The following is a 9,784-nucleotide window of genomic DNA, read 5'->3' on the forward strand; positions in this document are numbered from 1 at the left end:
GGGGACAGTTTGAGTAGAAGGAGGCAGGCAGGAAAACTGAGGCAGCAGCAGTTATTGCCCATGCAGAGTTACCCAGGCTGGAGTAAGAAGTAGGCTCGGGGCTCAGGGTGGAGCTTGCTCTCTGCTCCCTGCTCCCCTCCTGACCCCGGTACTCACTGCGCCCTGTGTGGGCCTGGTGGCCTGGGTACCTCTATTCTACCTAGCAGAAGTCACTTCTCAAGCCCTCTCTCCTGCCACGCCAGCGCTGGCCCTCGGCTGGGACACAGGAAGGTCAGACCCAAATCCGCACTACCAAGCTCTGGCCTGGTAGAAGGGCAGACTAGGTCCTTGGAGAATGGAGCTGTCTGTCTGGGGACAGGACAGATCACACTGCTGCCGACAGCCCCCGGGGCCATAGCGGGTACAGGAGCAGGCCCAAACTCTAGCCCCCAGGCTTCAAGCTGCGTGACCATGGACATTTTCCTTCGCCTCTCTGGGCCGCACTTTCCTACTAGTCATATGAGATGAGCCTACCTCCACAAGGAGGTGTCCCAGGCTTTCGGTGAGCTGCCCCAGGCACATCCAGGCTGGCCTGCTCCCTACAGGCAGGTGTTGCCACAATTTGGGTTGTTCAGGCCCACATCTCCGGGAATACAGCAGCTCTCTTACCTGGGGAGAGGAGGAGAGTGAGACCCAAACCCCAGCATGTGCCAACGCGCATGTAGTAAATATTCTTGCTGCAGCTGATTGGAAACTTCCAAAGCGACATCAACTGGCTCAGAGAAGCCCCCAAAAGGGCACAACTGCTCTTGTGAGCAGTAAGAGCAGAGAGTCTGGGACAGGTGCATTCCTTTGTTTGGGACTGTGGGCTGGACCTCACCATGCGTATGTGCAGGAGGCTCTCCCCACCCCCCAACCTGGGTCTGGCTACGTCATTCAGGCTGGTCTTGAACTCACTGTGTAGCCCAGGCTGGCCTCCAACTCACAACAAGCCTCCTGCCTCAGCCTCACAAGTGCTGGGATTTGAGGAATGTGCACCATGCCTGGCCCAGGAGGTGCTTTCCTGCCAGTGATGCCTCCACCAGCCTCAACTTCCCTCTAAAGCAATGGGGTAATGGTTCTCAGGCGGAGGCAGGTACGAGGGGAAGAGGACCAGAGCTTCAGTGTTGGGGTCTTTATCTTCACTGCCTTGTCTTATCCAGGCCAGAGATGGGGGGGCTATCAGATGGAGACCCTCTCCCCCACCAGCTTGGGAGCCACCAGTGGTGGCAGGGTCACCTTGGGGAGAGTTATTGAGGCCCGGGAAGAGGTGGGAAGATATTATGCACCAAAGGCTACAGCCGAGGACACTAATCTGAACAGACAAGGAATCAATGGGAATTTCTATTTAGGGAGGAAATCAATAGGAATTTCAAGGTAGGAAAAAGGGGAATTACCTTTAATTGGAGTTCTGGTACAGCTGGTTCTTTGGTAAGGCCAAGGATCCCCAAGGATGGAGAGGGATGTCAGTTGGGACCCCCACCCTGCCCTGCCCATGCACCTGCCCAGTGTGTGTCTTCCACAAGACTAGAGACCCCTTCTCTCAAGAAGGCCTTGCATGCCCAGTCATGAGGCTGGGGCTGAGCGAGTAGACAGGGGTCTCAGAATTGTGCCATTTCTGTGCCTTTAGGTGGGGCAGGAGAGACCCTTGGGCTCACCTGTGATAAGCAAATCCCAGTGTGTTAGACAACATTCACTAACAGCAGGGCCAATCCCTGTCCCAAATGCTTTGCCTATGTTAGCAAACTTAACCCTTCTTAGGCACCAGGGGCTAGGTAATGGCATTATCTCCATTTTGAAGGGAGAAACTAAGGAACAAAGGGTTCAAACAACCAGCCGAAGGTCCCATGTCTAGGAAATGGAATAGCTGGGATACGAAGTCCAGCCAAGCTGGTACCAGAACCTGGGGTCCACCCACAGTGCTTTGCTCCCCACAGCAGGTATCAGTACTACTAGATGCGTCCCAGGCTAGCCTCAAGAAGTCACAAAGACCCTGCCCCAGAGAGAGTAGGGTAGGTTCAAGCCCCATGCGGAGGACCTGTTGTGGTCAGGATTTTCAAGGAAATAGATTTAGTACAGGACACAGTTTATATAATTATTTTATAATATTCATCCCAAAAGCCACATACAAAGGAGGGCAAGAGATCTGTCCCCATGATAGAGACCCAGAGAATCCAGCTGAGGGCCTGGATCCCATGACACTGTCTCCCAGAAGTCTGTATCAAGGACCTGTGCTGGGAAGGCCCAAAGGCCAGTGGCAGAAGCTAGGAAGTCTGTGCCACCGAATGCAGGATCTGTGCCAGTGGGCTGAGGGACCTGCACTGGAGCCAGGAAGCGATGCTCAAGGGAAGGGCCAGAGCTCCCCCGAAGAGAACTGCAGCCATCCTCAGTGACAGCAAAGTCCTTGACTCCTCCAATGATGGGAACAGTCAAGTTCATATCAGGAAAGCCAGCATGATGCACATCTCCGGGAGAGTCAAAATGCATCATCTTCCCCTGCAGTCCTCCTTTTATATGCTGTGGTCAATAATCCCCAAGTGGACCCTTCACACCCAGGACCACGCTGCCTCAGTTCAGGTGGGCATTCCAGGGTGACCAGTAATTCATTCACCACATGCCTTGATCAGGTTGTTCCTACTGTGTTCTCCCCAAGTGCACCCATAAACTTCCTCCAGGGTCATATCCAAACCAGAGCAAGATTCTCTCTTGAAAGCCAGGTCCCTCCCCCACTACCTAGCAAACCTGTGTAGAGGACAGTTCTGCCTGCTCCAGGGCCCTGACAATGAGACCACAGTGACACCCCCAAGAAGAGGGAACTCCATTCCCACTGGAGGCCATCCAAGAGCTTGAGCTCTAACTGGATCAAAAAAGGGGAATCTACTCCAGGCTGCAGCCTTCTGAGTTCTAAAGGCAGAACTGTTCAGTGACCCAAAGGACCAAAAGGAAGCTTTGGAGACTTAGTGGTGAGACCTGGAAGAGGAAGAAGGGCAAGAGTGGCTCGGGGAGGGATCCTTAGGCACTTGGTTTCTCCCAAAGCCTTCCCTTTGCCTCTCTGCTAGATGAGGAAAGGGAACCCAGGAGAAAGGACCTGCCTTGGGCCACCTGTCACCAGGAGGTGGCAGGGCCAGGAGTGGGTGGAATTTAGGAGTCAGGATAATCTGTTGGGGGCTGGGGAGATAAGGGATGGGTTGCCACCAGGGACTCAGCAGACTGACTTGGGTAGGGTCTCTGACACCCCTGGAGACCTGGGTGCTGGGCAGAAAGTGAGGGAAGTTGTCCTTGTAAGAACAGACAAGACAGATCCCTAGGGCTGTCAGACTCCCTCTTCCTCCCTTTCCTAACCAATTCCAGCCTGAGCTTTGGGGAGGTTTAGGGTTAGGGTTAGGGTTAGGGTAAGAGTTATTGTTATAGCTATGGCTATGGTTACACTTAGAGCAGGGACAGTGGCTGGGCAGTAGGGTCCCATGGAATTGGGTTCTGTTGACTGTGACTCCTGGTAAGTGAGGCCTTGGGCCAGGGGCCTCTGCGAATCTGTTTCCTCCTCTGCGAAAAAGAGGCATCAACCCTTCCCTGAGGATTGTTGTAAGGATGGGAAATACATGGGACGTGGAGCACTGTCTCTGAGGAAGTCCCCGTGGGTGTTTGCTGAAGGACAGAGGAAGTTTCTAGACCGGTGGCTGGATGGACAGAGAGACAAGTGTGGTTGGGCGGATGAAAGTGCACTCACCCTGCCCTGGTTGGCTGGCCTTGCCAACAGGACTGCAACAGCTGTCCCTCGGGGGCACCCTTTACCCAGGCAAATGGGAGCATGTGGCCTGAAAGCGGCCAGGCTATGGATGACTTCTGGCTACCATCCCCACCCTTAAGAGTACGAAGCACCCCAATGTCCCTCACTGTTTTTAGGCCATAGTCCTCAAATGCAGGCTCCACTTCATCAATACAAAATAAAGCACCACCAGCAGCAGACAGGAACTTTCCAGGAAGAGTACTCTGGTGGCCAAGTCAAGGGAGAATGGATACCTGGCTGAGGGACAGCAGGTACAGCACCCTGGAGGTTCTGGGTTCTGCCCTGGGGAGACCAGACTGTCCACACTCCACCAGGTAACTCACTGGGGCTCAGGTGCTCAGGGACATTCTTACTGTCTCACCCCAGGATGACCCCTAATGTGGGTCGTGATCCATTCCTCACAGGGGAGGAAACCGGGACCCCAAGGCAAGAAGTGGCATGTCCAAGTTGCTGTGGGCTCTGGCCTGCCTGGACAGTGGTCCTCCCCTCAGGGAGTAGGAAGCTGGCCTTCTGCCTTCCTTCTCTGTCCCCACCCAGGCCAGCCCCTTCCCTTCTGGGGTCAGCTGGGCTCGGCAGGCTCAGCTGGAACCCGAGGTTATTGGAAACAGCGGGGCCTGCTCATCTCATTAAGTCCAGGGAGCGGGGTCAGCAGCTTTTACAGGTCCCATAAACCATCACTCGTGGCCACTGCAGCACACAGCTCAGCCGGGTGGCCTGTCCCTCCCCGGGCCAAGACAACCAGCTTCTTCCTTAACGAACTAATCTTCCAGACTCATAAAACCACCAGAAATGTCATGGGTGGTCTGTGCCCCCAAAGATAATTACAGGGTGACACTCTCACCCTTGAGGTGGCTGTGGGGGAGGCAGATTGCTCTAACAGAGGCCCTGAGAACCCTCTGGCCTCAGCTACAGGCGGCGAGGTAATGAGCCCTTGTGCCTGTCAGCTCATTAAGCCCTGGCCAACCCTATGGAATGGACACCACGTCCCAATTTATAGATGTGAAATGAGCTCCCAGAGGTGAGCCTCACTCAGCTGGGTGCCACTGGCAGAGCTGGGATTTGAACCCACAGCTAGCAGGCCCAGAGCGAAGTTCCTCAGTACCCACATGGGCCGCAAGATCCACTTAATGATTCAACTGAGCACCACTCTGTAGCTTCGGAGTGGAGACTGGAAAGCTCTCCTCAGCTTCTCATGCCTTCCAGCACCCCCGGATCAGTGCAGAAAAGGAGGCAACAGCAGCAACAGTGAACAGAGTGGTGATGCAAGATCCTGCTCAGCTAGGTGGATGCAAACCTGAAATCCCAGCTCTTGAGGAGACCGAGGCAGCAGGATCACAAGTTCAAGCCCGGACAGCAATGTGACGATTAAGCGAGACCCTAGCACACAATAAAGAAGGGACAGAGTCGTAGCTCAGTGTGAAGGCCCCAGCTTCAGTCGTAGTCCAGGGCCACCTATGAGGAGCCTTGACAGAGCCCAGAACCCAAGTCCCACCCACAGCAGCCTGGCACCAGGCACTCTGTCCAGCACAAGGGACCCACACTCCTTGGTGCTGGGGACACTGCTCTCTAGGAGGCATCCCCAGGCCCTTCCTTAAGCCCCACAGTACCACTCGCCCTGCCACAGCATGAGCTGTCTCCCCCATCCCTGCCTTCACCCAGACCTGACCTGGAAGGAGAGGGGGAGGAAGAGGCCTAGCTTGGGGATTGCAGCTGAGACCCTGAGGTCTTGCATGGGTGGGGAGGGACCTCAAGGTCGGGGGTGTCACCCTACTTCCTGAGAACTGGGAAGTGTTGCAGGAAACACCAGCCGACTGATGCTGCCATAGATGGGGGCAGGGAGAGGAACAAGGACCCAGGGATTTCAAAATCTCTGTTAGGACAGGGTGGGACAGTGCCCTTGTCTGTGTACCACAGAAGCACAAACACACACACGATGTACTCGCTCACATGCATATGCCAGAGGGCCGGAATCTGGTCTGGTCCCCTTCACATGGACGCCCTAGGTGGCAGTATCAGGTGCATCCACGCTGCTGGATAAAGCCGACCCCAAAGCCCCTAGAAGTCTGCACCATGCATGCACAGAGCCCCTCTGACGCACAAGCGTCCAACAGGCATCATGTGCCAAACTGCAGCAGATCGGCCTGACTGTGCACAGCCTCGGGGAAAGCTTGCATTCCGTCCCCAGCAGAAGTGGGCACGCACAGGGTATCCTCAAGTGCCGCTGACCTGGCTCCACTTACATCCTTAGGTGCCCTGCTGAGCCCTCAAACATCTACATTGCTGTCTGAGGGCTCAGCAGGGCATCCAAGAGCCGGACATGCTCCCAGGTGGGGCTCTGGGAAGAGGACGGGACCTCGGGGCGCTGTAGCTGACTTGCTTAGGAGGTGAGGCTGGGCTAGGGGAAGCAGCCTGGGCGTGTGAGCTGGAAGAGTGTGTCTCCCTCCCTGGCTCCCACCTTCTTTCTGCTTCCTTGCACCATGACATGAGCAGCTTTTCATGTCCCTCTGCTGTGCTACTTCAGCTCTGGGATTTGACCAACCCAGGTCTACAAACATGAATCAAAATAAGCCTCTCCTCCTTAAAGCTGAGGTGTCTGGTATTTGTCCTACGACAGGAAAGTGACTAAGACCTAAGGGAAGCCCTCAGACACACAGTGACACTTGCCTGTACCCAACACCCCAGCACCTCAGTGCCCACCCGGGACCTCAGGAACTCTGCTCCCATGCAGAGTGACCCTGGCATAGATGAGTGTGGCCTTGCTGGCATCCTCTCAGTGGGCACACATGAGATGGGCTGCCCTGGAAGACAGGGAGGAAAAGCTCCAAGGAGAGAAGAAGGGTGGTGGGGAAAAGGGCAGGAGGCAGGCGGGAAAAATAAGAGGAAGACAGAAGGGCAGAGGAGAGGAGGAAAGGGGCCCTGCTGGAGGCTTGGCTACTGCCAAGAGCCAGGACATCCCTGAGACTCCTGGCTGACATGATCGTAACCCATCCATTCCTCAAGTGGCTCACCCCCTAATCTCCCTGCTTCCTTTCACCTGGAAGCTGCCAGCTTCCAAATCCTGCCCTGGCCTTTCCTAGGTCCTCCTGCCCTATCCCCCAACCTGCCTCCTCACAGGCTCCCCAGTTGCCACCCAAGCCCTCTGTGCCCAGTGTGGTGGACATTGATGTGAATTTGACTATGCAGTTGCTACATGGTGTCATGGTCACTGCACCTGGCTGAGGATTCTGGGCAGGTCACAGCCATTCCAGCCTCCAAGTTCCTCTGCAAAATGGCATGGGTTGCTGGTAACCAGCACAGTGAGCCTTAGCAATCATTAAGCAGCAAACCAGGGCACTTCTCGGCCAGATCAGCAGCAGCTGGGGTCACATTGCCACTCCTGTTCCTCCAAATCACTCCACCCACTGGTCTCCAGGACTTCATCTGTATGGGCCCTTTGCTTAGAGTGCCTGTTTGCCCTCCCCCAGGCCCAAAGGAGCCTCCCTTCTTCCTGGGGCTGCGTCCTCCCTGAACTCCCACAGGACCCTCCTCCTTATTGTAGCAGGGAGCTGGGCACCAAAGGTCCAGTGTGCCCCACCCCTGTGTCCCAGTTCCCAGAACACCCTGACATTCATCCTTGCAAATGGATGGATGGATGGATGTTCCTCCCTGCTGTCCTTGTTCCTTGGCTCCCTCCCACACCTCTGAATAAGTGGTTCAAGCCCCAACCTGATTAGACTCTGTTTCCTGCTGTAGCCTGAACCCCAATCCCAGTCCTGCCCACCTCAAGCCCACTCACCAGTCCCTGCAGGGCACCTCAAAATAGTACAGACATGGTTCCCCCACCAAGTCCCCAGTGGCTCCCCAGGGCCTCCTTCTGGAGACCACCAAACCTGCCTCACTCTGCCAAGGCTCCCCAAAGAACCCTCAGGGTGCACTCTAGGGGAGAGTTCTCCAGGGATCTTTAAGAGAAGGACTACCTGACCAGGGGTTTGAACTGTTAGTCTGTCTAACACGAGAAATGGAGGATTGTTTGCAAAGTGGTCCCAGTTACTCTCAGGCCTCAACCACACCTCTTCACAACATGACTTGGTAGCGGCTCCCAACAGAGCCAGGTGTCTGTTTCTAGCCCTGGGATCCAGGCTTACCAGTGGGAGCGGCAGAAGCCTCAAGAGGCTCGTCACATCTTTCTCCTCATGCTCAGGACCTCTGCTACCATGCTGTGTGACTCCAGAGGATGAGAGGCCATGGAGCAAAGAAGCAGGCCAACCCAGATAAGGATGTCTAGCTGACCCTCCCACTGACCCCAGGTATAGGCGTGATCCCACCCAGGACCAGAAGAGCCAGCCAGCTAAGCCCGGCCCAACTGGCCAACCCTGGAGCAAAAACATAAGCCACTAAATTCCACAGTATTTTGTTACACAGCCAGAGTTAACTGACTCACAACCCCTCAGGGCCATGAGGGACTAAATGAAACTAACTCATGTCAGGTGATCCAACCATGCCCAGAACAGTAAGCCTTGGGAAACACTAGCTATTTTTTATTTGAAACAAGCCTTTGAGAACTGAATGAAGCTTGGACAAAGGGGAAAGAGAGATGGACGACACAGTGGTGATGGCCGCTACACTGGCATGCATTGCAAGTGAGTGAGTGGCAAATGTACCTGTTATGGCTTAGATCTAGAAGGTTCCTCTAAAGCCTCATGTGTTCAGAGGTTGGGCTTTTGGAAGGTGATTGGATCAAAGGACAGAGCACTATACCTAGCCATAGATTGGCCCACTCTAACTAAATGTGCTGTTAAGAGGTAGAATCCGGACAGAAGAGGTGGGTAACTGCGGTGGGATGCAGGGGGCTGTATCTCCGCCGCTGGCTCTTCCTTCTCACTCCGCTTCCTGGCTGCCATGAGGTGAGCAGCTGTCCCCTGCCACAGCCTTCCACTAGGCCCTCCTGCCTTGAAGACTGTTGGCTATAGACTGAATCCTCTAAAAGCCATGAGCCAAAGTACATTTCTCCTCCTTTAGATTGTGGACATTAGGTATTTGTCCAGTACCTTTAAGACAAGTTGACAAATTGTCAAGAGACTTTATGGATTATACAGAGGTCCAAGGAGGTCTGGCATGGAGGCCAGAAGCCAAATTGCTGAAGAATAAAGAACAGAAATTCTGAGGCATTTTTCTGGCCCCTGAGGGCAGGGAAATGGGCTCTCTGTACAGACATGTGGGCACAAAGCAAATGACAACAACCTGAGCCCTGGCTGGGACATTTCTGGGGAGAGGGAGCTTCAAGAGAAGGAAGTGTGATCATAACTGTGGGTTGATTCTGTGTCCCACATTGTAGCTCACACTCTGCTGACCTGAGACCTTGGGCAATCCCTGCACCCACATTGAGCTACGTAATTGAGTGATTGATAGATTGTGTCAACTTGAGAAGTTAAGAACTTAAAAGCCATCTCAGCAATTCCGTACCCTAGAGTGTGGAGGCCCCACCCTGGGGTGACTCATCCCTTAGCAGATATAAGAGGGAATTAAGGAGGGATGGAGCAGTCCATGCCTTCACAGTTGGCTTAGACATCATCTCCTGGCTTTTAGTGCAGACTCTTCGGCCTCCACCTTGGATCCTTGAGCCTTCTGGTGTAGACTCATCAGCCTTCCATGGTAGAGCCATCAGCCTCCTGATAGGAACTTGCAGGAATACTGCAATGGGCTCCAAACCTTAGACTAAATCCTTCAGTCTCCAGTGCACAGATGCCTTCTGCACGCTTCCTCATCCAACTCTGTGGCTGACTCTCATAAGCCTATCTTGTAAGTTCGTATACATTTGTACATCTTATGTTATATCTGTTCCTCAAGTAAAACCCTGGCTGATACCTTAGTCACTGAAGTAGCCACAGGGGTCATGCATGAGTGGGTGAAGCAGGGTGCAGAAAGATAGTAGCAGCAGGTTGAAAGGAGGGTGGAGATGGAGAATCAAGATGACCAGTCACCTGCCCCTGCCACTGATTC

This window comes from Octodon degus, unplaced genomic scaffold (assembly GCF_000260255.1).
Source record: "Octodon degus isolate 3935 unplaced genomic scaffold, OctDeg1.0 scaffold00138, whole genome shotgun sequence".
Lineage (NCBI taxonomy): Eukaryota > Metazoa > Chordata > Mammalia > Rodentia > Octodontidae > Octodon > Octodon degus.